The sequence below is a fragment of the Anomalospiza imberbis genome, chromosome 3 (genome assembly GCF_031753505.1).
Source record: "Anomalospiza imberbis isolate Cuckoo-Finch-1a 21T00152 chromosome 3, ASM3175350v1, whole genome shotgun sequence".
Lineage (NCBI taxonomy): Eukaryota > Metazoa > Chordata > Aves > Passeriformes > Viduidae > Anomalospiza > Anomalospiza imberbis.
In genome coordinates this window covers 36540902-36557241 of record NC_089683.1, presented here as the reverse complement: position 1 = coordinate 36557241, position 16340 = coordinate 36540902, and the positions used below count along the sequence as shown (strand labels likewise).

Here is a 16340-nt window from a genome sequence, read left to right as displayed (position 1 = left end):
TTTCTTCTACTTTAGAACTGTGCACAATGACAGTTTTGTTTGTCAGCACTTGTTTTCTTAGAGGAAACGGTACTTGTTTTCTTAGAGAAAAACAAAGCCTGACATTTTTACTTGTTAGTAAACAAGTAAAATTGGTATTGGATTCTTTGGTATTGTCTTTAAAACCATTAAAATCTTAATCAAAACCAGTGAGTTTTAATGGCAGAAGACATGAAAATCTTTACATTGGTCCTGCTATTTGCCTAGTTCAGTCACTGCACATATTAAATAAGGGTTATTTCCATGTTTCGTTGTGCTGGGGAGGGGAAGGGAAAGACTGAATCTCTAGATTAAGCTTGCTTTGGAAAAGTTTTTGGTTAAAATGAAATCAATGATTTTCAGTTTGCTTAGTGTTTTAACATCTGGGACTCATTTCAATTGACAATGTGAAATACTGACATTTAACTTTTCTTTTTCTTGGTGCCACAGGCAACTCAATATGATTAAACAATTGATTCAGATATTGCTTGCATATTCCAGGGTGCTAATAATGGCCTGTTTAACTTTTAGACATCTGCGTTCACAATAATGAAAACATTTGGTGAATAGAGAGAATCTTAAGGATATAAGGTTTTTGTACAAAAAAATATACTCAACTGATAAGTTCTCAGTGTTTTATGAGGTCAGAATTACCTGTTCAAATTTTTGTGTTTGAAAATGCAATAAGTCTTCAGTGACAGCATAACTTATTTCAGAGAATACACAGAAATACTTCATTATACTTCAGATAATCAGCTGATTACAACATTTTATGTTTGTTTGCAATTTATTGAAGTCACAGGATAATGTAATATGAAAGATTTATGTAAAAAGTTGTTTTAAAAATTGCCCATTATTTGATAGGAAGGTTATTTTATAAGAGTATTTTTATGACTTCTGCTGGAGTTTACACATATACAGTATTAGCATGTGATTCAGAAACAAAATGCAACTCATTTTTCATTTCATCTTAATAAAAGAGTATTGGTTGATTAGTTATCTCTGATACCAAATTGTAAGTGCTGTTGTGTTATATTTAATATATTACATCATAGATTATTTGATTAGAACATGAAAAGGTTATAAAATATGAGCCAGCAAAAAAGCTATTTCTAAAAAGTTAGTAGCAGTTAATAACAAATTATTAAAGAATGGCTGATCCATTGTAGAATTGAAATAACTTTCTGACATTTAGAAAAGTTCTATCATATTTCAGCTATGTGAAAATTAGAGCAGTTCTTGTATTATGGAAATAACTACCTGAATTACTCTGTAAATAATGTAATATTTAAATATGTCAGTGTTTATGCTGCTCTCACATGCATATAGAAAATCCTAGAAATCTGATATTTCTTAAATAAAGTACAGTTCTTCCAGGTAAGTTTTACTCCATCACACATGACAATTGACTGCTACTAAGTGCATTCATCCAATAAAAATAAAATTTAATGAAGTATGGGGCAGAAAATAATAACTTAGCACTCTTGGAAAAGAGGTGTTTATCTTAAATAATGTCCTATGAAACAGTAGCTTCTGCTCAGTGAAACACAAACTGTGAATGAAATACTCCTGGTTTGTCTACTTCAGTTGTTACTTTTGATAAAATCTAAAGTCATTTGAAGAAACTTTGGAATAAAAAAGGCTTTGAAATTGTTGACCAGAATTTTAAATGAAGCATCTTTAACTTTAGACTGTATAAAGACAGTTCCTGAGTTCTGAGCACTAACTAAAATTCTGTTTGAATTGATGAACTGAGTGTCTCGTTACTGCAATTCTAATGTGACAACATTGGGCTTCCTGCTTCCTCCCACCACACTGAGATTAAAAGCAAGCATTGATACTCGTTTCAACTTTTTAGGTAACAAAAATTTTCTTCTTCAGTAATCCAAAAAGGAATTAGAATGGGTAAGGTTGGGAGGGGACCACAGTGGGTTGGTCATCTAGTCCAACCTCCCTTCTCAAGCAGTCATCCTGGAGCTCATAGCACAGGATTGCATCCAGATGGTTCTTGAATATGTCCAGTGAAGGAGACTCCACAATCTCTCTGGGCAATCCATTCCAGTGCTTGGTCGCTGACATAGTAAGAAGTTCTTCCTCTTTTTCAGATGGAACTTCCTGTGCATCAATTTCTGCCCATTGTCTCTTGTCCTATTGCTTGGCACCACCAAGAAAAGCCTGGCTTCAACCTCTGATATCTCCCTTTAGATACCTACAGACATTGATGAGGTCCCCTCTCGGTCTTCTCTTCTCGAGGCTGAACAGGCTTAGGGCCCTCAGGCTTTCCTTGTAAGAGAGATGCTCCAGTCTCTCAGTCATGCTTGTTGCCCTCCACTGGACCTGCTCCTGGAGCTCCAGGTCTCTCTTGTACTGAGGAGCCCAGAACTGGGCACAGCGCTCCAGATGTGGCCTTACAAGAGCAGAGTAGAGGGGCAGGATCCCCTCCTCTGACCTACTGGCAATGCTGTTCCTAATTCACCCCAGGATACCATTGGCATTCTTGGCCGCAAAGGCACTGCTGGCTCATGAACAGCTTGTTGTCCAGCAGAAGCCCCAGGTCTTTCTCTGCAGAGCTGGTTTCCAGCAGATCAGCCCTCAGCCTGTAGTGGCACATGGGGTTATTCCTCCCCACATGCAGGACTATGCACATTTCCCTTGGACATATTTTAGAAGGTTCCTCTCTGTCCCTCTCTCCAGCCTGCTGAGACCCTTCTGAAGGGCTGCAGAGCCCGCTGGTGTATCAGCCACTCCTCCAGCTTTGTGTCTTCAGTGAACTTGCTGAGGAGGCCTCTGCCCCTCCATCCAAGACATGGAGGAATAAATGAAACAATACTGGGCCCACTACTGAACCTTGGGGAGCACCACTAGTTACAGGCCTCCAACTAGACCCTGTGCCACTGATCACAACCCTCTGGGATCTGCCATTCAGCCAGTGAATCTGTTGGGCATTTGACAGCAAAATACTACAGATGTGGCTGAAGTACTGGTACAGAACTTGCAGAAGTTGCATGTTGTTTTGACACAGGCAGGCAAACAGCATTTACAGAAATAGAAGGTATGCCTTTGTAATGATGTCTTACAGACAAATAAGGAGCCCAAGTTAAAATATTGATCTCAACTACGTAACAGCTTGAAACAATGTAAACAGGGATTGTCTGTAATTTCTGTAAAGAAAGTCCTCTGTTCTGATTTACAGTTCATCTTTAAATCTTGAAATGTGGACATATCTAAACCTGTTCTGCAGTTGTGTGTGATCTTATCACAGTTTACAGCCTGGGCAGTAGTGCTACAAACTGAACCAAATCACAAAGCTACAACCATGCAGCCCTTGCATTTATAGTTCCCTACTCACTCAAATAGTGAAAAAAACCCATATAGGAGTATTATTGATTCAGTAACATGAGATTAGAGTTCTGTCAGCTGTTGGACATGTATTTTAGATAGCATATGTAATTGAGATCCTGAACAATTGTAAACAATCTTGTGCATTTTTCATCTGAATAAAGGAGTTACCTCTGGGGAGTTTGCCAGATTTTAGTCAGTGTGATTATTTTCCATCTATGTAAATTCCCCTGTGTTTTGAGTTGAGCATTTCCATCCACAGATCAGTTTGCAAAAGAAGTGTTAACTGCAAAATAGCTGCTGTTTCACCCCAGATGTAGTCCCGTTATGGATGAATGACCAATTGCTTTTATCTGGGCTTCAGTTATTTCACTCTTGATATTGGGGGGAGTTTTGCCATTGAATTAAAAAGGATTGGTCTTATGATCTGTGAAGTACTTTTAGAATAAGCCTGATAAAGATGAAGACTGCATAACAAAGAATAAACATAAAGAAAAAATATGCTATTACATCCTAAAGAAAGGCAGGGTTTCTGTAACCTCAGTGACCTAATACTGACACTCCTGTTCCGTGTACATATTTGAAAGAAATTGCATTATTGCACCTTAGTGAGTTACATCTTATCAGCTGAGCCTTGGTAATTGTCTCCTGTGCATTATCATAGTCTAGCCTTTCCAAGCATCAGGATGATGATTACATTGACTATTTTTGTGTTGTGTTTGCAAGAATTTTAGCTTGTGCTCTCTCTCAGTCTTTTCTCATTACATCAATATAGTTAGTCTTTGTTAAAAAAAAAACCACCAAAACCCCCTAACACAAAACCCCTGCAATAACAACCAGCAACTCATTAAATCAGCTAAACAAGAGAGTACTTTGTTGTTTGTCTCTTGTGAAACACAGCAGTTGGACTGAAAAGCCCTAATATCACATGTGTTTTAAAAAGGCTGACCTGCTTCCCAGCACTTCTCTTTAATTTCAGAATTATTAGACCAATGTTCTCACGTATACCTTGTGTTTTCCTAAATTATGTTGATACTCATGAAAAAGAAGAGGGTCTTAAGCACATTAACTGCTTTTCCCAATGACCTACAAGTTAAATAACCTTTTCAGTAGAGAATGTGAAGGATATTTATTTGCTGTGTGCAGATTCTCACTTATATTACAAGGAAGACTGCTTTTAAATAGTAGAGATGCTTTTTCTCAAAATGTCTGGTTGTATGAATATTTCTTTAAAAGCCAAAAAACCCCAAACTATCTCTGAGTCTTATTTAAATATCACAAATATCAACTGAAAATGTCACGTAGTACCATATTTCTGGTAACTTCCATAACCAGAATTTCTTAAATGTCCATGCTTCCTTTTACAGATTTTTAATTAGCCTGTGCAAATCTCTTAATTTTATCTGTATCAGACTGCTAAAATCAAATTACAAGCAAATTTTTTGCTTTATTTGCTTTAAGTTAATATCTTATTGGGTCAATTTGATATTATTTCCAATCACAATATAATATAAATTTTATCTAGTACCTTGAAGTACTAGATAAAAACCATCAAGGATTTTCCTCACTTTTGAAGTTGTACTCCTCTAAAAAAAATTAGTAATCTGAAGTAGACATGAACTATTTATTAGTGTTAAGTTTGTAATTTTTTTATTGTATCCATTATTAACTAGACCATACAGGGCAAAAACCCAAACAGTGTTTAGGCAAGGTTCTGTTTAGCTTGGACATTGTCAAGTACTAAAAAATGGGAGATAAAATACAATACATTCAAGGATAGTGGGGGTTATCCTTGGATCAGTTGGAAATTACAAATCAACAACCAGATGTAGATACCATGACTACAGGCAAGTGGATGTCTTCTTTAATTTTTTTTAAGTGGTGTTTTCCTTTTTTTTTAATAAACTAGAAAGGATTGGGAGAGAAGAAGATCTGCAACTGGTTCAAAATGGCTATGATATTCTTGATTTGCTCTCATATAGCTATGTTTCTGTCCTTTTTATAAGCTAGTCTTTCTCACTCTTCTGCTTTAAAAAAAATTAGTAACTGGATGAAAAATCATAGGAGTTAATTGAATCAGCTAAGACAGCAGAACTGATGGGATAGTTGGTATGGCCTGGGTGTTGGTGCTTCTTCCTCTCTTCCCATTCCCACTTTTATGTGATACTGAAGTTGTTAGTTTGGGCTGTGAAATCTTTGCCTTCTCACCTGTTTGCAGAATGTCCATTATCAAAGAGCACAGACTCGTTCTTATATGTGCCATGCATCACAGAAAGGGGCTTTTACAAGTAATACCCTGGTGATAAAAATAGTAATCCCATGTTCCCCTAGTCCCCAAAGACCAGTCAGTGTTGGGGCTGCATTGCTGTTGGGTACAGTGGAGTTATGAGGCAGAAGACAGATGAAGTTGTACAGCAATAGTGGAACAAGTAAGGCCAAGATGTTGCAAATAGAGTGAAAGTTGTGCCACGTGAGGATGGCAGCAGGCTGCATGCAGGTTTGAATGTGTTCAGTGTGTTTATGGCTGTACTGTTGTTAAAGGAAGCATGCATGCTGTGGAATTGCTTACTTTTTGTGGAAATGTGAGAGTTGCAAGTGAAAGTAAAGGAGTAATTTGCTTAGCTATTACCTTCAGGCATTCAGCTGCTACTAGAGTTGACCTTCTGAAGAGGAAATGTAGGGGCATGGTTGTGGCAACAGATTGAAGAGGATGTAACGTGTAGAAAGAGCAATGCAGTGGCACAGGAAGGGGAAGCCCAAATGCCACCATGGTAGAAATATGCATGTGCAGCTGCAACATTGGCATTGCGAAGGAAACTGGTAGACATTTTAGTGAAGTGCTATGCTGTAAATATGTATGCTATATTGTTTATATGAGGATACTTAAAATCTTTTTGTAAAGCTTCAGGCTTTAAAAACTATTTTCAAAGTAAAGCTTTGAATCTAACCTCTATTTATACTCTGGTACACCGAACAAAATCTTGTACCTTCCACAACTAATACTCAGGATGCTCTCGGAATTTCTAATGTTGCATTTCAGAAATGAAGTCGGTCTCATCTTTTTATATGTTCAAGTGGCAGTCTTGGGCAATCTCCATCTGTCAGATAATTATTCTACTTCAGCTACTCATTTCTCCAGATTTCTAAAAGCTTTGCCTCACATCATCCTAAAATTATCTATATGCTAGCAAATTGGAATGTAAATGTAGTCTCGTATGTTTTATGGACACTGTTCTCTTTTCTTGAAATAGTTGCTGCCTTAAAGTAGTCTTTCCAGTTGCTTGTGTCAGTTATCATCATCATTATCCACTCTAAGAGCCATTTCTATCTCTTGAGTGAGATGGAGAAAAGCTCCCAAATACCACATCTTCAAAATTTTCATACCTCCCATGTATTTCTCTCTTCTAATTTACATTTGGATAGATATTTATTCCTATTTGTCCATGTACCTTATATTCCTTGCTACTTGTGAATGTGGAAATGGAGGGCTGATGCCACCCCCAGCTAAACTACTGTTAAGGTGGTAGAATCTGAGAGGAGTGAGAGAAACAGGCAGTGAAGAAATTGGACTTAAGAAAGTTGGCTTTGGCTTTTTCATCTAACAGAGGTAGTATCCCACGTCAGGTCCCTTTCAACTGCAGAGAGGCTCAGGACAGCTGGTTGATGTTCAAGAACAGCTTCCTCAAATGCACAAGGATGTACTCTTCCCTGTGCAGGAATGCACAAGCAGATATGGCAAACAAGTGCAGCTTGCTTGAATGGGGAATTCCTAAGTCAACTCGCCCAAACAATGAAATGTATGGAACCTGTAAACAGTGGCAGACAGTGAAGAATGTAAAAACAGTGTTTGGGTGTAGAGAAAAGGAAATAGGAAAACCAAAACTACACTGGAGTTGAACGTAAGTCACTGATGTCTGTAGGTACCTTGTTAGTGGGAGGAAGACCTAAGGAAATGGTGTGATGCTGATGCAGCACTGGACAGTGGAAAAGATACAAAAAGGCTGAGGGTACCCACTATAGAAGGGCAAGAGGAGAAACGGTGTGAGCAAAGTCAGACACTGTAGTAGGCTGGCAAGTTATGGAGTCTCCATCTTTGGAAGCATTCAGAAGTTACTTAGATGAGCCTGTGAGCACCCTGATATAACTTGGAAGCTGACCTAGTCCTGAGCATGAGGCAGATGACATGCAATGGTCCTTACTAATCAGACTTACTCTAAGATAATTTGCAGATCAGAATTTAAATATTTTGCAAATAACACGGAACTGTTGGACACTTAAACTAATAGGTATTTTGAAACATTTTTGGTTTTCTTTCTTTATGGTTTCTTTACTGTAAATAGAGATTATTCAGTGTAGTACTTAGAGTAAGAGCACTTATCGTACATATATTTAATTTACAAATTGTGGGATTGTCCTTTTTGAGACGATTTGTGAGTTGCAAAGTAAAATTACATACAGTTTTTATAAACAGGAATTTGGTATTGATACACTGTAAAGATTTGCAAGACGCATAATTTAAAAACCATTTTGTTTACATAGAAAAAAATGTTCATGTTCCTTTTGCTGTAGCTTGGAATAGATACGCTGCTCTCTAACTGACTGGAACTCAGTTGTGAACATATTTTTTTTTTCACCAGTGCATATAAAGTTTTTAAATTATAGGATTTATTAGAGAATATTTGTGAACATCTTGTTCGTAGTGCTTTACATGGATTTTAGAAATTGATGTGAGCTTCTTTGAAATGCGTTTTTTGCATTTTTGCATGTAGTGACTATTTGGTCTTTTTCAGACAAGGGGTATTTTCTAGATTTTTAAAGTATGTCATGAAGGGTACTTTAACTCAGAATATTTTTTCTCCATTAATTGTTTACAGTACAAATTAATATTCAGTTGTTTGGTTTGGTTTTTTTTGGTGGGATGTGTTTGTGGTTTTAATTTGTTGCTTAATGAGATTTTGTTGTCTGTTTTCTTGAATTTGCAGATCTACGCATCTTAAACTATGTTCAGAAAGGAGCATTAATATAGGATTATTACAGATCTGAAAAATAAGTGTTTTTCCATGGTGTTTGAAATTAAAGAATTGTGGGAATGAGTCCAGAGGAGGCTCTGAAGATGATCAGAGGGCTGGAGTACCTCTCCTACAAAGGCTGAGAGTTTGGCTTGTTCAGCCTGGAGACAGGAAAGCTTCCAGTACCTGGAGAGGGGTTATTTATAAGGGCCTCTAGTGATAGGACAAAGGGGAATGACTTTAAACTGAAAAAGGGCAGATTTAGATTAAGTATTGGGAAGACATTCTTAATTGTGGGGGTGGTGAGGCACTGGAATGTGTTGCCCAGAGAAGCTGTGGATGCCCCATCCCTGAAGGTATTCAAGACCAGGTTGGATGGGACTTTGAGCCACCTGGTCTAGTGAAAGGTGTCCCTGCCTGTGGCAGGGATGGAACTTGATGATCTTGAAGGTCCCTTCCAACCCACACTGTTCTGTGATTCTATGAAACATGCATTTAAAAGGAAAAAAAGCTCAGCTCAGATGACTTCTTTGCCTGTGGTGTAGTTCAAATAAGAATAAAGCAAACTAAAAGGGAAAAAAAATTATCACCATGGTAGAGTAGAGCAAACAGTCTGGACAGACAAAGATATTATACATGTTTCTACTCTTCATTGATCTTACTCTGAGCATTTTATTACTTAATTTTCTGACAACACCAAACTCAGAAATCATAAAATAACAGATATAAGTACTAAATAATGCATATATTAAAGATAAAAATAATTCATTACCGGCATAGCTCCAAGACTACCGTTCAGTTTGCTCTGATACCATCAGAATGTTTTGAAATTGGTTTAGGAATTAGAAGCCTAGCTTTTTGTGTCTTACTGAATTCACAAGTAGTTTGGAATCAGCAAAATATGTCAACAAAATAAATGACCCTGATGCAGATTGTTTGCATTTCTGCCATAACACTGTTATCAATATGGTATGCATACAACTGTGGGCTTCTGAAATACAGGGAGATTATCAGCAGTTTCACCTTCCCTCGTTGGTAGCAAAGAGAAACTCTTGGTACATGTGCTTATCTTAAAACTTCAGAGACATTAGAAAAGAAACCTACTTAATCCCTTTTCAGGATAATTATCTAGTATCTCTGGTTTTGGAGGGATTCAAATTGTGATGATTGTCTTTAAAAAACTATGTATGTGAAGGATGAGTTTTTAAAAATTAGCATTTTTAAGGGACATTTTCATTTTGAGGAAGTAAATTGGATTTTTGATATCTGTTTAATCACTTAGGATGTACCATGGGTTTGGTAATTCACATTTGCTGTCTTGTTAACTAACACCCAGCTTGTAGCTTCTTTTTTCTGAGAAAAGATGCTTGTCCTGCTGTAGAAGCACATAAAATCAGTGAGGCTATGGGTGCATGTATCTGTCAGTGGGAGATCAGTTTGCATAATCAGGGCCTGATGAGTCAGTGGCAGTGGAGAATCCGTGTTGTTACTTACCTGAGAGATAGGGAAGAGAACGGTAACTGTGGCGTATGGAGCATGTGCACGTATTGCACTTTGAGTGGGAATTTGTAAAAAGCATTTAATAGTTTTCAGTAGAGTTTTGGTTCCATCTGACAACATGTCATCTTGCTAGACGATCTTAAAAAGGCCAAAGTTCCAAGGATCTTAAAAAGGCCCAACTATTTTCACAGTATTTATGCCTGTTGTCTTTTTACAAAGCAGTGAGTGCAAAGTACAAGCATGGCTTTGTACTGAATTCTAGTCTGAAATCAAGTCTCTTATCTTAAACAGAAGAAAGATATGTACATCACAGAAGCTGCATGATTTTTAGCATCATTGTATACATGAGAAATAAGACTTTATTTTAACTTTGAAACCCAAATTTTCAAGATTGTAAGCTGGTTCAGCTTAATATGAAATTAATCAGAATTTTTAATTTATAAATATACATACCTATATGCATATGTGTATATGCACACACAGGTGACAGCTGTTAGATTTTACATTGTAAAATTAACAACAAGCAAAAATGTAAAGGAATCCCGTTGTCTGTTATGAATCAAATCAACTCTTTTGTTTTCTTCTTCATGTTTACATATGGAAACCCTATCTACCTTTTATCACATTTCTTAATTTTAAGGTTTATCCATTTTATTAAATCAGGTTTTTCTCTTTTAAATTTTTCGCCCTCTTCATATAAATATATTTCTTAACTGGACATTCTCCACTTCTTTTTCATACTTTATTAAGGAGATTTTCAGTGCCTTGCTTTCGTGCTTTTAAGCCAGGTAACTAAGTGGTTTTTCACCTGTACTCCACCAACCAGTGTTCATGGCTTATAAATCACCTAATAGTGAAGTTTATATAAGTGAAAATACAAGAGTATGTGAAATATTTGGGGGTGGGGGGAGGGGTGTTAGAGACAATTCTAATGTTTTTGAAAGATTAATAGCAATATTATTCCTTTGCTAGTCATCCTATCTGTTGCCAGCCCCCCAGCCTCTGAGAGGTATATGGTAAGAAGTTTTTGTTACAGAGTTTTAATCAGTTTGCTATTACATCCCCTCAAAAACAATCCATGTATCTGTATCAGTTTTCCAGATGGGAAAAATGAATTATGAAATGGAGAGAAAACTCTCAGGAGAGCATGGTGTATTGGTAAGAAAAGGACAGTCCTCAGCTGTACCCAGCAGATGGCATTTTTCCCCTTATAACAACTAAATCTTTTCAAAGCTATAATCTTTGGCAATTTTCATACTTAAAGCCTTTTCTTCACAAAGTACTAAAAGATTGCACTGTGACCAAATATATATCAGTGCATTATAAATTAAATATAATGTGTATATCTCTAAGTATGGGATAGAGAAGGTTGGATTGAGAAGAGTGAAACAGGATAGTGAATTTGATTATTTTATTTTTTTCTTCTCAATGGGAAAATGTCAAAACTATTATTTCACACAGATGTTTATAAAAGCACTTCACTCTTTTGGTGAATGTTAAAGCATCAAATATCAAATTCTCAGGATTTTAGTCTCTTTTTCTCAGGAATACAGAATTCTACTTGGAAGTGGATATTCAGTTGCAGGAGATCTCTGGATTTGTGGAATAAAGTAAGACAGATAGTTTCAGAAGTGAATTGGATATCTCTTAATGAGGGATCTCAACTATTATCTCCCCTTCAGAAGGGGAGATTTCCTATGGACATGGTTAACTCTCCTCAACTAAGTGTCATTAACGTTCTGACTTCTTAATTTGTAATTAAAATAATCTGAACACAGTTCTGACTCAGGACTTACTGTTGATCATTCTAGTCTCATTAAAGAAGAGAAGCAGAAATTACTCAGTCCCACTGAGCAGGATGTTTGCACTTGGTTTCTGCACAATGTCACTTAAAAAAAATCTTCACACATTACTTGTGTGTTAAGAAAATTGTGTTTCAAAAGATGAATTCTGTATCATGATAAACTGGAATAATTTTTTGGTTTTTAGGAAAGGCAGTGGTATGGCATGCAAATGCTTTCTTCCAGCTAAAATACAGCTTGCTTTAACAGCAGAAGTATTAAGCTTCAGTTATTTGAATTATGTCACCAAAATGAAATGTTCAAAGCTGGTCATTTTTCTCTTTTGTTCAGCCATTTAATAAGATATGATTAATGGTTTCTGCATGGTGATAGTTTCTCTGTTGTTTACTTTAGTTTTGCTCTCATATTAAAAATAAGAGGAAGCTATTACACAATTTTTTTCATGTATCATATGCCTATTGTTTTTCTGTAAAATTCAGATACATGCAGTATGTAGGAATTTTCCATGTGTTTTCTGAAGATTATATCCTACTTTTTCAGAGATTAAGTTAAGTTTTTTGATGCTATTTGGCTGGCAAATTTTGTGTTTTGATAGAGCCTCTATGGGCAAAAGGCATGCCTATGTCCAGACTGTGGTAAGGAGGGGCGATTGTTTTACACTTGTAAAACATTTACATTTGAGTGAAAGTAAATTGGTCCCACATATTTAAAGCATGGTATAACCCGTACCAATTACTTAAAAACTTGACAAGTTTACTGGACAAGCCTGAGGAAGAGCTATGAACTGTATTGACTGCAGAAAAGAATTACTATTGACATTGTATGGCACTGTCTGCTGTTCTGCTGCTTTCTCCTGTACAGACTGAGGGTCATTCATTTCCCAAAGGATTTTGTACAGCATTTGGTTCAAAAGTATTTGTTGCTGAAAGCTGAGTTATGAAACTGATGACTCCTCTAAAATGAAAATTTAATGCAGAAGGATTTTTAAATAGTCTAGGAATGCATAGCATAAAGATGCTATAGATGTAGACTTTGCACATTTGTTTCTCTTATGAGGTTTTTTAACAGGTTATTATTTAAACAGTGTGATCTAGTTATGTTCTCTTCTTTAGTGATATGTTTTCTTGTTAAAAAGGCATATCTCTGTTATTGCTCAACTTGAATTATTACTTTCATTCACTAAACTTGACTTCCTATACATTTCTTGCAAGACAAAGTGCATAGATGTTTCTGACAGAAGGGCAAAATTTTGGTAATTATTTAAAGTTAATTCCTATGATGTAATAGCTCCAGAATTGCATGTTTTTATGTGATTTTATTTTAACTTTAAAAAATCAAATGGATTTCTGAACCTCTAAAGCAGCAATTCTGTCTACAGAGAAGCTGGTGGCAGTTTTATTTGGTTTCTTTTGACACAGCCTTATCCTCAAGTTTAATTAATAAGGGGACCTGAAAAGTCAGAAATACAGAAGTTATGGAATGATATTAGCAGTGGGAAAGGTGAGTGGCTGAAAGAAGCAGGGTGGAGGAAATCTAATCTAGTGAGCTTCCTTCTCTACTCTCATTTTAGGTAATGTTATTTATTTGTTGGTACCTGTGGTTGCTTTCTACTCAAGTTTGATATAAGCAAACAAAACTAACAATAAGAACATCCCAATCCCTGTAACTCTTAAGTTTCTGTAGATACGAACCAGTTTTCTATATAAGGCAAGACCACTGATAAACTTAGACAAAGGTGGGGTTTATTGAAAGTGGAGAAAGTGAATGTATAGTGAGGAGAATAACCATAATTTCAACTGCAGTACAGACAGACTAACTTGGATTTACAGAACTGGCTGGGATGTTGGGACAGTTGCAGGAAATCTGCTTGTACCATGTGTGTAAGCTTGAGAAAGTTGAGAGTTGCAAAATTATTTCTGACCCACAAACTCTCAAATATAAGTCTGCACACTCTTGCCTCCCTCAGACTGTTTTAGCGTGGTCATCTTCATAACAACTTAATGAACAAGAATTCTCTAGCTTCTCCAGAAACCCTTCTTGCATTCTGATCCTAAGGAAAACAATTTAATTTTCCTTTCTCTTAGTTTTCAAATGTCAAATACAGTAATTATGTTCTATCTTAGCTTTGAGTGATTTATATCTGAATGAAATGCCTGTTTGCTCTCTGATAATAAATTTTCTCTGCCATAATAACAAGGTAGTGTTGAATGTAACTTCAAAAAAAGAGTGATAAAGATTTCTCTGAAGGAACAATTAAAACTTTTTTGCAGTATTTGTATTAGTTGTTGTCTGATTGATATTATTTTACTGCTTCAGGAATGTGTTTACATATAACATTAACTTGGAATTAATTATTTTTCTGTGCATTTTAAATCGATCATGGATAAGGCTTCTTCCAGTGTAAATGTCAGGTGTGAAAAATTTAAAGCAATATTCTGAATTTGGAGTTAAATATTTAGACCAAAAAAACTATAATTGCAGGAACTGTCAGTGTAATCCCATTTTCACTAATCTGTGCATGTAAAATGTAGCAGAGGAATGTCCAAAAGAAATGGAATTCTTCCACAAAGAAAGATTTGTGGACCAAATCACACCCCAGGGGCTGTACTGGGACGGAGCACAGAACCAGAGCACAGACCTCTGTAGTAGCTGAGTAAACAGAATAACTTCAACCACTCCTAAATTGCACTTCTTTTAAGAAACAAGGTTGTAAAAGAAGATATGAGCCACTCAGCTCTTGGGTTTCCTAGCTGATATAAAACTTGACAGCAGGGCGTGTTAAAATGTAGGTTTCCCATCATCTATTACAGTAATATGTGCTCTACCAGTCTGCCCTTTTCTCTCTTCTGTGTCTTCTCATTACTGTGTCACTGTTTCCAGATAGATTCAATTTTGTGTTCCTGCTGAAGTTTTATTCATTTTCCTTCACTTCTCTCACCCATATTTGCATGTGAGTTTTCAGGGTTGGTTTCCCAGTAAAGGTGATTATCTTTTTTTTTGGCTATAACTACTCCAAAGTGATTTAGGTCCTGGTTAAAATGCATAGAATTTCCATGAAATAGCTGAAATTTCATTCCTGTATGCCGATTGATAAGTTTTTTTCTTTGATGGTCTGAAGATGTAGCTGGTATATAGGGAAAGGCAATTGCTTATGTTTTGTTATGCTTATCATAGATATATTAAAAAATAGCCAAATTTCTAGACATCAAAGTCTTTCTTCATACTTGAGATTAACTTGCATGCTCCATCCTTGTTTTTTCTGGCTGTATTGCTTAGCCTAAGAAAACATACTATTTTTTTATAGAGACTGTCCTACCTTAAATCAAACCTGAATTAAGTTCACAATTTTTATAATGAACATTGTGATTTTTTTTTTCTGTAATACTAGTAGATAATTGCAGTTAGCTATATTACTTTAAAAGTCTTATTATCCATGCAGGTACCTTAAAAACCATCATGGGGATTTTCTGCTTGGAAAACCAAAATACACTGGGCCATGTTGCACTAAGTTTTTTAAGCAAGCATTTTTTAGCAAGGGTAAATTATAGCCCAAGAGTATGGGTATTCTCAGTTCAGTCAGAGAGAAAGAGAGAAGTTTTTCTAACCAGGCAAGAGCCTGGGAAACAGTTGGGAAAGGAATGTAAATAATTCACTATCTCTTTTGTTGTTCACATTGTTTGTAGATAGGTTCTGCTACCATGCGTCATTCACTGCACACCAATGGTGCGAGATGTTTTTACTTTAAGACCAATGAAATTATTCTGCACGATGTTCTCTATTTATAGAGTGGTGCATTTGAAATAAGTCAGTTCATTCCTTGCCTTCTGAATTGGAGTCATTCTGTTCCTGTCCTGCCTCAACAGTGACATAAGAGGACATGCAAAATTGCTTTGGAGTAAAAAAAATATGTATTGGAGGCAAACTGCAAAATGGAAAAAACTCCCCTGCTTTACTGTATATTTGTTAATTAAAAACTTAATAATTTACATTACATAAATCTTCTCAGAAAGATGTAAAAGAAGAGACAAAGCAGGTCATCCTGATACCAGTTAAATCAGTGGTTATCAACCAGAGTCTGGAAGTAACCAATTTTTTGTCCTGTGAAGTTTGCATTTAATCATAATAGCTCTTTCACTTGTGCCCTACATGATAAAAATTAATCATTCAGTACAGTAAATGAAAAGATGCTCTCTTTCTGTAATAATAATACAGAAATTTTAATAAAGAATCAATTTTTCCCCCACAGTTTATAGAAAAGATACATTTCTGCAAGCTGCTTATCACACAGACTTCAGCTTATTTGACTTTTTAGAGAGTGTGTCACAAAACTGAATAACAATTTTAAATAAAATCTAAAAAGCTGGCATTGGAAAAGAAGAATACTGATAGCATATGAAGAGCTTGCAGAATGGTTGTATTGGACAAAAAAATTTCTAGAAGCAGCTCCTTAAGATGGAGCTTTGTGGTCCTCTTCCTCACACAGGGAGGTGGGTCTGACTGCATGGGGCTTCTCAGGGTGTGAATTGAGATGTGACCATGTGCCAAATGCCTGGGAAGGAGGGGACCTGGCTAGTGCCCTTTGTGGGCTTAGTAGTTGCCTCAGGTTTTAACTGGAGTGGAGATCAAGGCTGCTCAGAAGAAACTGGAACAGTAGTTGTGAACCTTGGAGCTG

At 36.2% G+C, this 16340-nt stretch overlaps 1 protein-coding gene across 4 annotated transcripts in view; it reads left to right on the top strand.

Annotated features, from left to right (window-relative positions):
* Nucleotides 1-16340, top strand: part of RNGTT (RNA guanylyltransferase and 5'-phosphatase) — a 168700-nt gene that overhangs the window by 105806 nt on the left and 46554 nt on the right. The window lies entirely within an intron of this gene.